Here is a 13,028-nt window from a genome sequence, read left to right as displayed (position 1 = left end):
CTTGATCTGTGCAGCAGCCAGGCTGCCATCTTCATTCTTCCTCCCATTGCTCACTTCCCCTTAAATCAGCTTGGTGGCTAGGTTTACACATCACTAAATGGTGGTTGGTTTGTTGAGCTAGCATGTTGTATGGATGTAGCCAGTAGTGGCTTATAAATAGACCACGTTAAGGAAGCCACAACTTAGCGTGAGACATGAACCAATCTCTCAACTGACCTTCCTATGATTCTGCCATATTTCTGTGCTCCAACTATAGCCCATTTTAGCACAAGCTTATACTTCCAGCTGTACAGATTTAGCCTTGGCTTGATTAGGGAAATGTTAATATTAGTTTATTAATGTATTTGATTTACATGCTGCTTTTGTATTCAGAAAGAACACATAAGATAGTTTATAATGATTTAAAATAACACACACAAAAGGCAAAGGAGAAAACACAAAATAAGATGAAGGCAAGTAAATTAAAACATGAATGATGAAATCATGAAAAGCTTGAAGAAAGCAAAGTATCTTTACAGATTTCCTAAAGGCAGCACTATATATGGTCACTGTGCATGAAAAGCAATGCTTTTCGCTTTCCTATCTTTTCCACTTGCTTCTACCGGATATCAGAACATAGGCATCAACAACGTGGTTTTGGTCATGGAAAATCCCATCTTCTCTCCAACCTGGGTAGGAGTGTTATCTGTGATTCACAGCAAAGAATGAATCTAGGCAAAGTAAATTTCCAAAAATAGTTTATGAAAGCAGAATACACACACAAAGAGAGGCATAGCCTCCTCTTAACAGTTTGAATCACCTTGGCAACATACCCATTTTCATCTTGTAGGGAAGGTTAAACAAAAATGGAGTTTCCCCCTTCCTATGATGGGTGGGTGATTTGCTCTATTAATAATTATTTAAGTCACGTTTATCATCAAGGTACTGCTTTGCCCAGCCCAGATAGAATCAATGGAACAACTTGTCTGAAATCAAACTTTCCCTTCAGGAATGAGAATCCTGACAAAAAGGCATTTCTGAAGCCATCAGAGGGCAATGAGGAGGATGAGGACAATCCAGAAGTCACAAAAGTTTTGTGCAGAAAGTCACGCTTCTAAGATCACCCTTGGTGTGATAGTGTCACTTAACAACAGTAATTAGGATCGGAATTTCTATTGCTAAGTGATGTCATAAAGTGCAATGTCACATGACCATGCCGCTTAGCAATGGAAATTCTGGCACTTCTAGTTGCTGTCATTAAGCAAATCACCGTGGGCTGTTAAGCAAGGACACCATGTGGTCACCATTTGCGGCCTCCTGCTGGATTCCCCATTGATTTTACTTATAGGAAACAACCAAAGAAGGTTGCAAATGCCAATCATGACTGTGGGGACACTGCAACCTACATAGGTGCAACGACTGGTCCTAACTACCACTCATTCAGCGCTGTTGTAAGTTTGAACAGTCGCTGAATGAGTGGTCATTAAGTGAGGACTACCTGTAATACTAAGGGATGGAGGAGTTAATCAGGAAGATTTACACAGTAAGATGCCAAGGACTATCTCAACAATCAGATTTCTGGTGTGCTGTATAACACAGGAACCAGGGAGGTCCTGGAGGCTGCTGGGGGAAAATACTCCCTAGTAGTGATTGGCTGCAGATCCAGTGATCCCAAGATGAAGGCCAAAGGCCCTAATTTAAGTAACCTTGACAGAAGGAATGATGGCTTCAAAATTAGCCCTTGCTGATTACCAGTTCACAATCTCCTCCTATGCAGAGGGAATAGGGAATGACCTTGAAGGATAGGAGGAGCTGTAGTTGTTCCAGTAAAAGTAGTTTTAGACCTATATGGCATTGGTTTATTTGTTTGCCTTACCTTAAAGGGCTAACATACTATGATAGAGCCTATTGTGTTGCTTCAGTGTTCTCAGTGGAGTAGAAGCTTCAGACTGGGGAACCAAATGATAAAGGTATTGGTATGAAGGGCCCTGAGATGCCTGATCAGGCAAGAAAGTCCCACTAGTAGATTAAAGGCAGATATTATCTTTTTCTTCTTGCCTTGTATGGGGCCAGGTGGGGCTGACCTTTTGGGAGATCTTGGCTGCTTACCCACTGATCTCCAGGCATTGATAGCAATGAGGCCATCCCCTAAGGATGCTACTGATTTTGAACAGTCTCAAAAAAAAAAGGGGGGGGGAATTCCAGGGCTTTTTTGAGACATGGTGAGAACTTCAGGGTGACAGAGCACCAGAGATGCAGTAGAGAAGGAGGCAATTGTAGCCTTGGAGTCTGTGACCATCTAGGCCTGCTTCCAGGTGCTAGTAACTCTGATAAGTGCTTGTGGAGGAGCTTATTAAATGCCTTCAGTTCTCAGTGGATTCCATCATGTGTCCTTCCCCAAGGCACAAAAGCCAAAGGCTACAGCCGTCCAAGGGGAACATGTACTCCTGCAATGTAGACACTGATGTCTTGGAGCCCTTAAGATCATAGAACTGGAGGAGGACCATCAGAAAAATTCACTGATATTTGTACCAACCCCCTTCCAATTTCTTCCTCATCTTGTGTGTATTCTTTAATATTTTATGATATTTTTTAAAATAAAAAACATGTGAGGAAGAAGGATTATTCTGAATCAATGAACAAACTTACCATTGTGGTGACCAAATATAAAATGAGGGGATTAAAGGGTCCATGCCTGGAGCTCTTCCTCACAGCCATGTTAGTGTGCTTTCATCCTGTCTTTCTGTTGGGAGGAAAGTATACTGATATAACTTGTGCTGCCGTTACAACCTACCTTTACCATTTCTGAGCAACACTCCCAGGCAGTGTGGCTGCCCTCATATAATTGTGAAATGTGGGACACTTTCAGGGCAGCAATTGGTGGATTCCCTGTGGTCCTTTCCTCATCCACCCAGCATCACCTACTAGTGGGAAAGCTGAACATGTAGCTGGGATGAGTTGGGGATTCAAACCTTGATTGGCTTTATTTATTAAGCCTGCCTCTCCTTTCCCCTTAGGTACTTATGCCTCTTCTGATAGGACTCTTGATCTCCCAGCAGACCAATAGTCCTAACAATGAAACCTATGAAACTGATTCATGGGACTATGAAGCTGCTGGAGGATCAATAGGCTTGCCAGAGAAATAGAAGATCAATACACCCACATCAAACAACCCCACCCCCCATCCCCAAAGTCTGTCTGAGAGATCAGAAGAGGTGCTTTGAAATAGAAATCAGAGAGAGCTGTGAACCTGAGTGCTCTCGATGTTGTGGCTCTGGAACTTTCTTGCCTTACTCTCTCCTGAAGTCAGTTTCTCCCACAAATCATTTTGGTCAGGCAACAAGCCCCTTCTCTTGCCTACATTTACACGGTGCAGCTGCCTTAAATATTTTTCAGAAACTTCAGTGAGAGGATGCTTCAATGTCTAGAATAACTTTGCATCTTAAAAGTAAATCTGACCCAGAATTTAGTTCAAATTGGAAACCATCCCTAGACTATAACTCAATACATGGATTTGTACCACATCCAAAATTTGGGTTCCTCACTGCACAAAGTCTATACTTCAGTTTTATAGGACTTTAGTAGTGTGCAGTGGTTAAGGCGCCAGGCTAGAAACTTGGAGACCATGAGTTCTAGTCATGCTTTAAGGATGCAGCCAGCTGGGGGACCTTGGGCCAGTCACTCTCTCCCAGCCCTAAGAAGCAGACAAGGGCAAACCACTTCTGAAATCTTGCCAAGAAAACTGCAGGGACTTGTCCAGGCAGTTGCCAGGAGTCAAGACTGACTCGAAGGCACCCCCCTCCCCAAAAAGTGGTATGGACAGAATTTAGTCTAGCTCCTAGGTTCATTCTATGACTCATTGTACTGACCTTGGTTCTTGATACTTACGCTCTGCTTAGAGGTTAATAGCAATTCTCAGGCTTTTAAAACAATATTACCTTCAGTTATTCACAGTAAATTAATGATTTACTGGAAAATGATAATTTCTATGATATTTTACAGTAAACCGCCCAGAGTCACCTCCTAGTGAGATGGGTGATGACCAAATTCAAAATAAATATAAATAAATAAATAAATAAAAATAAATAAATAAATGCAAATCCCTTGTTTGTTCATTTGCATCCTATCTTTTTATCCCTTTCTTTTGCTCCTTTTCCTTTCCTGTTTTTATATTTTCTCTAAACTGTCTAGTAAATATATATATATATTTTTAAAAAAAGACTATTCAGAAATTTGAGTTAGCCTGTACGTAGTATGAAAGCAAGGGTGCTGATTGAAATATGGATTATGGTTATCTTCATTGGCTTCCATTCATTTCTGGTCCATATTCAAGATGCTGGTATTCACTTAAAAAATCCCTGACTGCTTGGGACTGTGGTATCTAAAGAAATACTTCTTTTTGATATGTTTGTGTTGGGGTTAGAGTTTTACAGTCCAGGAATGTGGAGAATGTAAGTAGAACTAAGTGTGGGAATCATCAAGCAAGTTAGTCTGCTGAAAGCGCAGGAAGTGAGGGCGGTGAATTTGAGGATATAAGGTGGGCCATCTGTGATAACTACCGGAGGCTAACACTTTGTTGGAAATGGCATTTCAGAGAGCATTCAGTTCTAGCTTGCAGTGTAGAGTTTCTGGGAAACTAAAACAAATTGGAGTCAAAAGAAGCCTGATAATCTGTACAGACGATTTAAGGTTATCTCAGAGGCCTTATTCTGATTGTCCCTACTTTTGGAGATACAGTAGTGAGAGCAATCCTTTTCAGTGGTGGTCTCCCAACTTTGAAATTCTCTACCCAGTGAAGCATACCTGGTGCCTTTTTCTTGCACACCTTCCCTCCCTCCCGTTATTATTCTCCCATATTTCATTAAATTTGAGGGTTAAAAATATTAATGTGTTAATTTTTAGGCTGCAGTGGAACTTTTTAGGTGACTTCATCCCAGATGTTTTGACTTTTGCTGTCCGTATGTGGTATATTTTTACCTGCTGTTCTTACTTTAATATTTTAACTGCAGTTTTGAAGGGTCACTAAGCCACCTTGGGAAAACTTTTTTTGAAGGTCAGGATATATACATTTTAAAAATAAACATACAGTTGTGGGCATCCTACAGAACACTGTGGGAAGCAGGATGCTGACCTTGGTCTGAACCACGAGGGCTCTTCTTATGCCGGTCAATAGCTACCACCCCTCTTCCTCCCCATGCATTCTTTTGTGGTCAGTGGACCATTCCCTCCATTGAAATGCTGCTGGTCCCTTTGAGGCTACCTCTCTAATGACATCATCTCTTTTGAAAGGGAAAGATCTGCCAGGAGCACATCAGCCTTACACACAAAGGAGCTGAGAGACAGCAAGAATCATCCTGACAAACAAAGGGCTGGTTTCATCAGCCCTTAAAAGCCTCCCTCCCCTACTTGCCAGTTTAATGGAAGAAACAGTATGTAAAAACAGATGATCTCATCTCTTGGCTGGATCATTTGGTTTCTCCATTACTTGCTTAGAGATGCTAGTGTGTGATTCCCGTATTCTCCACAAAGCTGGGCCAGAGGGTGGAATCAGGCAGTGACGGAGACCTCAACAGCATCAGAGTGAATGCTGGCAGAAGAGAAGCAGGCACGGTTTATTGTATGGGTTTGTGTTAGGCCCCATGTCATTCATTACAAACTGGCCCGCTTGCTGCCAAGGTCCTGCTCCAGAGACACTGGTTGTCTAGACTGATGTTTCCCAATTTATTTATATTCACTTATGTATATATTTATAAACCATTTTTTTCCATGGGGCTCTAAGCAGCACAGGAAATGAATACAATGCAGTATAGTCATAATGCAAGATGTAAAAGGACAACATGATAGCAACTTCTCCATGCTTGGTGCCAATCTACTGGAAGACTAGTCTTAGCTAATCTCCAGAAGGCCATGAGAGTGGGAGCAACTCTTGCTTTGGGGGGCAAACTGTTCCCAGGAGCGGAGCTGCTGCTGAGAATGCCTATCTTTGTGTCCCTCCTATCATATGTCACGATAGCTGGAAACTCCAGCAGCTAGTCTCAGATTGGGCAGGCAGAATTTGCCTGGAATAGGCAGCCTCAAAAATATTCAGGCGTGAGCTATATAGGGCTTTATAGGTGATAACCCAGACCTTTAATTGCACCCAGAAACAAGCTAATGAGGGTTCCAGCAGTGTTATATGGCAATATTGTGATTGCCCAATAAACATATGGGTGGTTGCATTTAGCACCAGTTGGAGTTTCTGGGTGGTCTTCAAGGGCAGCCCCATATAGAGTGAACTGCAATAATCCAGACAAGATTGTGAGTGATCATTGTCAGCATATCCTGTTCTAGTTAAGGCTGCAATTAGCACACCAGCTGAAGCTGGGCAAAGGCCCTCTTGGCCATGGCTTTCACCTGCTGTTCTAGCAGAAATAATGAATCAGAAGAATACTCAGATTTCAGATCTGCTCTTTTAGGGGGTTAAGAGTTGGTTGATTTGAACCCAGAACCAGTCAGCTTCTGAATTAACAGTCATGCCATCTTGGTCAGCATTGAGTCAAAATGACAGAAAATGGTGTGACATTTGAAATACTCCAGAAGATAATTTGAAGAATGGGGACAGAAACTAGCAGCTACAATGTCAGCAATGATGTCCGCTTCTATAGATAGGCTATGTCCAAAAGATGTTAAAGAAAAAATGACAGATGTGAAAGAAAATACCTTGGAAGATCTACAGGATAAAGAGCTGAAATGGACTTCCCGGGAAGCAATGGCAAACTGAAGACGGCTTCGCTTTCAGCCACACCAATGACTGTGGCAGAACAAATAGCCGACGAACGGATCAGCGCCTCGGAATTCCTCCCCGGACAAAGGGGAGGACTTGGGATCACTCACAGGGCTCCTTACAGAGGCTCCCTGTGACAAGACCACTGCGGTGGGCTTTAGAACTCTGGGAGCTGGGAAAGTCAGTTTGCCCAAGCTGAGGTTTGGAGCCTTCAAAGAGAAACTGGGTTTGCCCACTTCCTTTTTTAATCACTTCTGTAAATGGCTTATAAATTGCTTTTTTGGATACTAAGAACCTTCAGAAAGACAAGTTTTATTTCACTGGGTGATTTTCCTTCAGTCCTCAACGAAAGAAGTTTCATGGCAGTTTAAGTTTAAGAACTTAAATATTTTTTTTTAAAATTTGGAAATAAGCAGCAAAAGGGTGATCAGAAAGTTGATTGTAGAAAGTTATAAACGGACTAAGGGGTTAGATTGACTGGAAACAAGATTTTGAAATTAAGTATGCTTCCTTTGGTTTGTTTAAAATCCTATTAAAATATATGAAATCTTGAAGTTAAGTATTAGAAATCTTTCCAAGGGAAAATGGTGTGAATTAGAGAAAAACATGATAAAAGGAGACCCCGAAGGATGGTTACTAGAGGCAACCAGAAAGAACTAAAGATTACAATTAAAGGAGAAGACCTGCTAATACAGGATGGAGAAAAGTATTTTAACTTTGGAAGATTTCAGGGATATTTGGCAACAATGTACTCAGAGCTTTCTCTTAAGATTGTCTGATACTATAAAAATGGGTTTTTAAAGAGGAGATAGAAGAGGATACAACTGAGAATCAAGCTGTTCTGGATATGAATTTAAAAACAATAGAATACAAGAATGATATTGACAAAGATGCTACACAGGACTTATAAATGAAATTGGCTGAAGTTTTAATAGCTGAAAGGGACGCGCAAATAATAAATCAGAAGAGTGACTTGGATGTGTAGATTTCAATGCAGAAGAATGACTTGGTCGACTTTCTTATTTTGGATTTACAAAAGAGATGTGTTACACTTATGAAGGAGTTTCTGAGAAAAGATAAAGAGAGAATGAAAAGAAATCAGCTTTTGGGACATTACTTAAAAGGAATAAACATCAAAGCCTTTAAAACCAAAAAAGAAGGATTATAAAGTTGGTATGTTTGATCAAGGTTAAAATATATGATGTTTTTTCTTCTAATAGTTTTTAATGGATTTTTCTTGACCAGGACTGAATGACAAGACGTTAAAGATTTACTATTAGATAAGATATGGGGAGAAGAGATTTTTTGTTGTATGATTAGAGAAAGTGATGGGTTATGATGTTAAAATTGAAAGAAAGTGTTAAATTTGTGAAGGAATTTCTGAGACGCGACGAAGGGAAATTAAGAAATAAGAAATTAATTTGTGGGATATTATTTGAAGAGTTTAAAGATTAAGATTTTCTGGTAGCTCTTAATGTTTTTTTATTAAGTTTGAATGAGCTTTATAGGTTTGCTTATAGATATAAGATAAAATATGGGAAGAAGAGATATGTTGTATTTTTAGAGAAAAGTTACTGTGTAAAGTAAAGGAAATGAAATGAAATCGATTTACTTGTTTAATGTTATATATATTGTTATTTCTAGTAACTCTTAATGGACTTTTGCTGATTAAGATTGAATGATGAAGTTTTATTATTTACTAATAGATAAAAGATGAGATACAGGATGAAGAAATTTTTGGTTGAAATGTTAGAGAAGGTGATAAGTTACTGAAATTGTTTGTACTTCTCTTAATGAAAGTCAGTTCTTTATATATTCTTTTTTCTTTATATTTTTTCTTTTTCCTCCCCCCTTTTTTTCTTCTTTTCCCTTTGCATTTTTTCTTCTTTCTTCTTTCTTTTTATATTTTTCTTAGTTTATATTAGTTTTTTATCTCTGTATTTTTAAACTTTAATAAAAATTATTATTAAAAAAAGGATGAAGAGCTGAAACAAACCTCATCTGATGCAGAAATATTAGAATATAAAGAAATTGTTGAAATACTGGAAAATTAAAAAAATAAGATAGAGATGACAGTTAAAGTAGAAATACAACCCAAGAGAATGACCTGAATAATGACTCCTTACTGGATTTACAAAAGAGGTTTGCTAAAGCCTTTGAGATGGGAAGAAGAAAACTGAAGAGAGATCAAATCCTGAATTAAAGATCAAGATTGCTAGAAGCAAAAGGAAGGAGTACAAAGTTGGCTTGTTTGACCAAGGTTAAAATAAGATATGTTTCTATACAATTCTGGGAACCCTTTATGGACTTTTTGCTGACCTCAGGACTGAAATGTTAATGATTTATGGATTTGCATATGGATAAGGGATGGGTTATGGGAAGAAGAGATGTAACCTTATAGGGAGTGAAGATACTAAGTTTGTTTGTACTTGTTGCGATGAAGATCAGAAGTCACATCTTCAAATATTTCTTTTCTCTTTTTCTTATTTTTTTTCCTCTTTCCTTTTTCCTTTTTTCTTCATCTCTGGTACTTGTCTGTTCTTTCTCTCTTTCTTTTTCTTTTTCTTTTTCTTTTCCTTTCTATTGTCTTTTATTATTGTTTTTTTTTAATGTTCAATAAAAATTATTTTTAAAAAAGAGGTATGTTCTTCACCTGCCTAGAGGAGGACTTCCCCTGCTTGCCTTGTTCCTATCATTTAGCCATGTTTTCATATTGTCTGAAAGACATTCGCTTATTCCAAATAACGCACAGAGAGAAGCTGTACTTGTACAATCGATACCCATGTAGATTTTTTCAAGAGGACCCATCAAGGTGGATCGATTCAGAGAACATCTCAACATGTCTTCAGTCTTAATCCAAAGACTGGCCTGTCGAGGCTCCCGTGCACAGGTATGGATCACAGCAGCAGGAAACGCTGGTCCACTCACGGAAAACCAATTGCACTGCCAACAGTATGGCTACTTTAAGTGGGATGTAGCTTCCAAGTGATTTGAGGTATGGGGTTAGTTAGGGTGTATGTGTCTAATCTCAGTTTTCCTTGAGATCCATTTACACGGAAATATAGAGAGCTACAGCTAGAAAGAGAACCTCCTTTTCAAAAGAGCTAAAAGAGGATTAAGAGAGAGATGTGTATGTGTTTCTTTTGCTTCACTGTTGCTGCTAGTCAAACAGGTTTGGGGTAAGTGTTGAAAGAGTATACAAATGTGACTCCTGTAATGAACAGCAGGATTTGTTGTTATTTGTACAGCCACTGAACATCTTGAGGATGCCCCTTTATCTAAAAAAAAGTTTCCCCAAACTATAATCTGTTCTCTGTCTCTCTAACGTTTGGGCCCACCTATCCATTATCTCAGCCAAAGCATGTTTGGCAACATAGTAGGAAATGTTGGTAAGGGAGGAAAGATGCTTAATCCTTATTCATTTATTCATTCCCCTTGCAAATGTCTTTCTCAATCCCACCGGCTTCTTGTTGGGCTTGTTTTAAGGCCATTAGATCTGGGCTGCAGATTTCAGGCAATGGCAGCAAGAATTGTAGTTTTCTGCATCTCTTTACTCACATCTAATGGGTTGTCTGAATATTTGCAGCCAGATCTTACTGGATCAAGGTTGTTTACCCAGGATTTAAAGTGGGGCAGAAACTCTACTTTTTATAATGCTGCTATGGTATTCCAAAGTAATTGTTAATAGATAATGCACATCATGTTTACATGAGCAAGAGAAAAATGGAGAAGTACAGGCAGCAATAAAAGCTGATCATTGAGAAATATTTTTCTTTCAGTGCCTACAGCAAATCCAGGGGTTACTGGGATGAGTAAGCAAGTAGTTAAAACACATACAACTAGATATTGTATTAAGAACTAAAGACACAGAGTGAAGAAGGGGCAAGTCAACAACACTTGTTGGTTTCTTCATAGATTAGTGGTAAAGGGAAAAGTAAGTAATTCTGAGTATTGATTTTTAAATAAGATTTCATTCCTATCATAGAAGAAAAGGCAATGATGTCATTTTCAGTTTGATGATACATAGCCTGTATTAGTCACTAGACCAAATATAACATGAATGACATGTTACTTCTTCAAGAAGACATACTACCCAAATGCAAAGAGGAATGAAAATGCTTTTTAAAAATAAATATGACTCCTAGGATGCCAGAGACCATCATATGGGAAACAAGTAAAGCTTACATGAGAGGTATTCTCCTAAGTCTCGCAGCAAACCAGAAGAAAGAATGTAACAGTCAGAAGTCATACCTGGAAGAAAATGAACTAGAAGAGTTTCACAAAACTAACTCGAGACAGGAAGTACTGAAAGAGGATGGACAAATTTCAGCATTGTAGGACTTGTTTTGTTTTTGAATCCCAGCTGAAGAAAAGTATAGAATACAGTAGCAGAGAAGGCAATGGAGTGAGGATCTAGACTTCAAACAAAAAAAAACTGGGTGCCTTTCTGTTTTAATTCCAAAAGTGAGCCAGTTTAGAGGCAAGAAGGGATTTTGGCATTTCTGGTATTGTTAGAGAATGGGGGATCAGAAATCCTTCCTGATTTACTGCAGATCTGGGCTTGATCTGGAAGGTGTGGGCATTAGAAGGGTTTGCATGACAGGTAGTCCTCATTTAGCTACTGTCAGAATCCTCGCAAGTTTTTATAATAGATTATTAGATGGCTAGTTTCAAAAGAAAAAAAATGTTTTTTTACATGCTGCGGTTCTGCCATTGTAAAAGGGGGGGGGAATTAGGGATGAGAAACCGTTAAAAAGCAGATGGCTCCTTATCACAACCTCTGGCATGCTCAAGGTCATACCAGCAAGAGAATCAGAGGACCAAGAACTAAGGGGAATGTGGGGGGGGGGGGAGTAAGAAAAACAGCTTTTGGCGCGCTTTTGATCAGTCTTAGCAATGCTTTGGATCTGTACACTTATTCTCAATAAATGAACTTTCTTTTGAATCAATATTGGTTGCAAGGAAAGTTGCTGGATTTGGGATCAACAGGTGGCAGCTCGTTACAGCTACCACAATTGGGACAGGCAACTCAGTCGTTAAGTGAAAATCACTAAGTGAAACCACTACTGTGCTTATGATCTTCAGCTTTCCTTTGCTTTACAGACCTGTGAAGGTCATAAAGGTGAGGATTCATTGCAAACATAGCTGTGAACAATCACTAAACAAGGCAGTCGCTAAATGAGGACTACATGTATTCAGGTAATAGCTTCATAAACAAAGAGTAAATGACATGCAAATTTCATATTGTTCCTGAGAAGCAGGTTTACAGCCCAGAGGCAGGCCCACAGTTGCTACTGAAAATCAAAGGCAGATCAATGAGTTATAATAACCTGTTTTCGTGCTTTTAAAAGGTATTGTAATGTTTCCCCTAATCTTTATTGCTGGCTGGGGAATTCTGGGAGTTGAAGTCCACACATCTTAAACTTGCCAAGGTTGAGAAACACTGCTATAGAATAATCTTATGCTTATTCTATGGTTCTGGTACATGGATAACACAACTCTGCCAAAGGAGATGTAGTGTAATGTCCTTCCATTGCTATGCACCTCTAGCAACAAACTGGCTGAAAACATTTGCAGTCTGGGCTGCTACATTTATTAGTAGTAGTAGTAGTAGTGACAATAGTAATACTACGAATAATTTTGCAGCTCTCCGCTATACAGTACCTGATAGCATTTCTTTGGCAACGTCCTCCTTGCTCAGCCTGATCCTCTTTTCTTCCAGGTCCTCTCCTTGCTGAGACTTTCTCAGGGAGAGACAGGCTGGCCTGGTTTTGCTGGAGTAGTCTGTGACTGCTGGAAGAGCTTTGACACTGAGTGAACTGGCTATAAATAGAAAAAGGGGAAAAATCAATAACTCCGAGGCCAGACAGAATGCAATTTAAACCACCCTTCCATCGCCTGCTGCTGGCACTCTTTTCACTGCCTCTTCATCTCAGAGCTTGGCTTTTTGTCTATATTTTGCTCGGCTTGCCATTGGTTTGGGGCCCAAGGTGGCACCCTTCTCGGAGGCAGCGTATTTGCAGTCCCTGGGAAGGTGTTTAAATACCAACAAGCATGCTTTTCCTTTTTGAGAATGCCACAGGCCAAAGGCTCTACTTTCAGTTGGAAAAAGTTGCTTTTTTGAGAAATTCTCAGATAAGCATGTCCCTAAATAACCCCTAAAACACTGGCAGATGAGGAGGTTCCATTTTAAAATGTTGGTATTTTTGACTTACCAGTATTTTCTCTGACAAGGAATGTTCAGTTCATAGCATACAAATATTGTGTTGTGTTATATGCGATAAGT

General features: G+C 39.4%; 1 long non-coding RNA gene across 1 annotated transcript; it reads right to left on the bottom strand.

Annotated features, from left to right (window-relative positions):
- Nucleotides 1–319: 319 nt before the first annotated feature.
- LOC112540424 (uncharacterized) lies at nt 320–12,738 on the bottom strand. The gene is made up of 3 exons (XR_003084503.2): nt 12,407–12,738; nt 2,629–2,722; nt 320–710 (listed from the first exon to the last, which is right to left on the bottom strand). It is a non-coding gene; the product is annotated as an uncharacterized LOC112540424 (long non-coding RNA).
- Nucleotides 12,739–13,028: the final 290 nt, after the last annotated feature.

Source organism: Python bivittatus, unplaced genomic scaffold (assembly GCF_059951505.1).
Source record: "Python bivittatus isolate LINGU-HERP-01145 unplaced genomic scaffold, Pbiv_v1 ctg000220_np1212, whole genome shotgun sequence".
Classification (NCBI taxonomy): Eukaryota; Metazoa; Chordata; class Lepidosauria; order Squamata; family Pythonidae; genus Python; species Python bivittatus.
The sequence above is the reverse complement of the archived record's forward strand: the minus strand, read 5'-3'. Positions and strand labels throughout refer to the sequence as shown.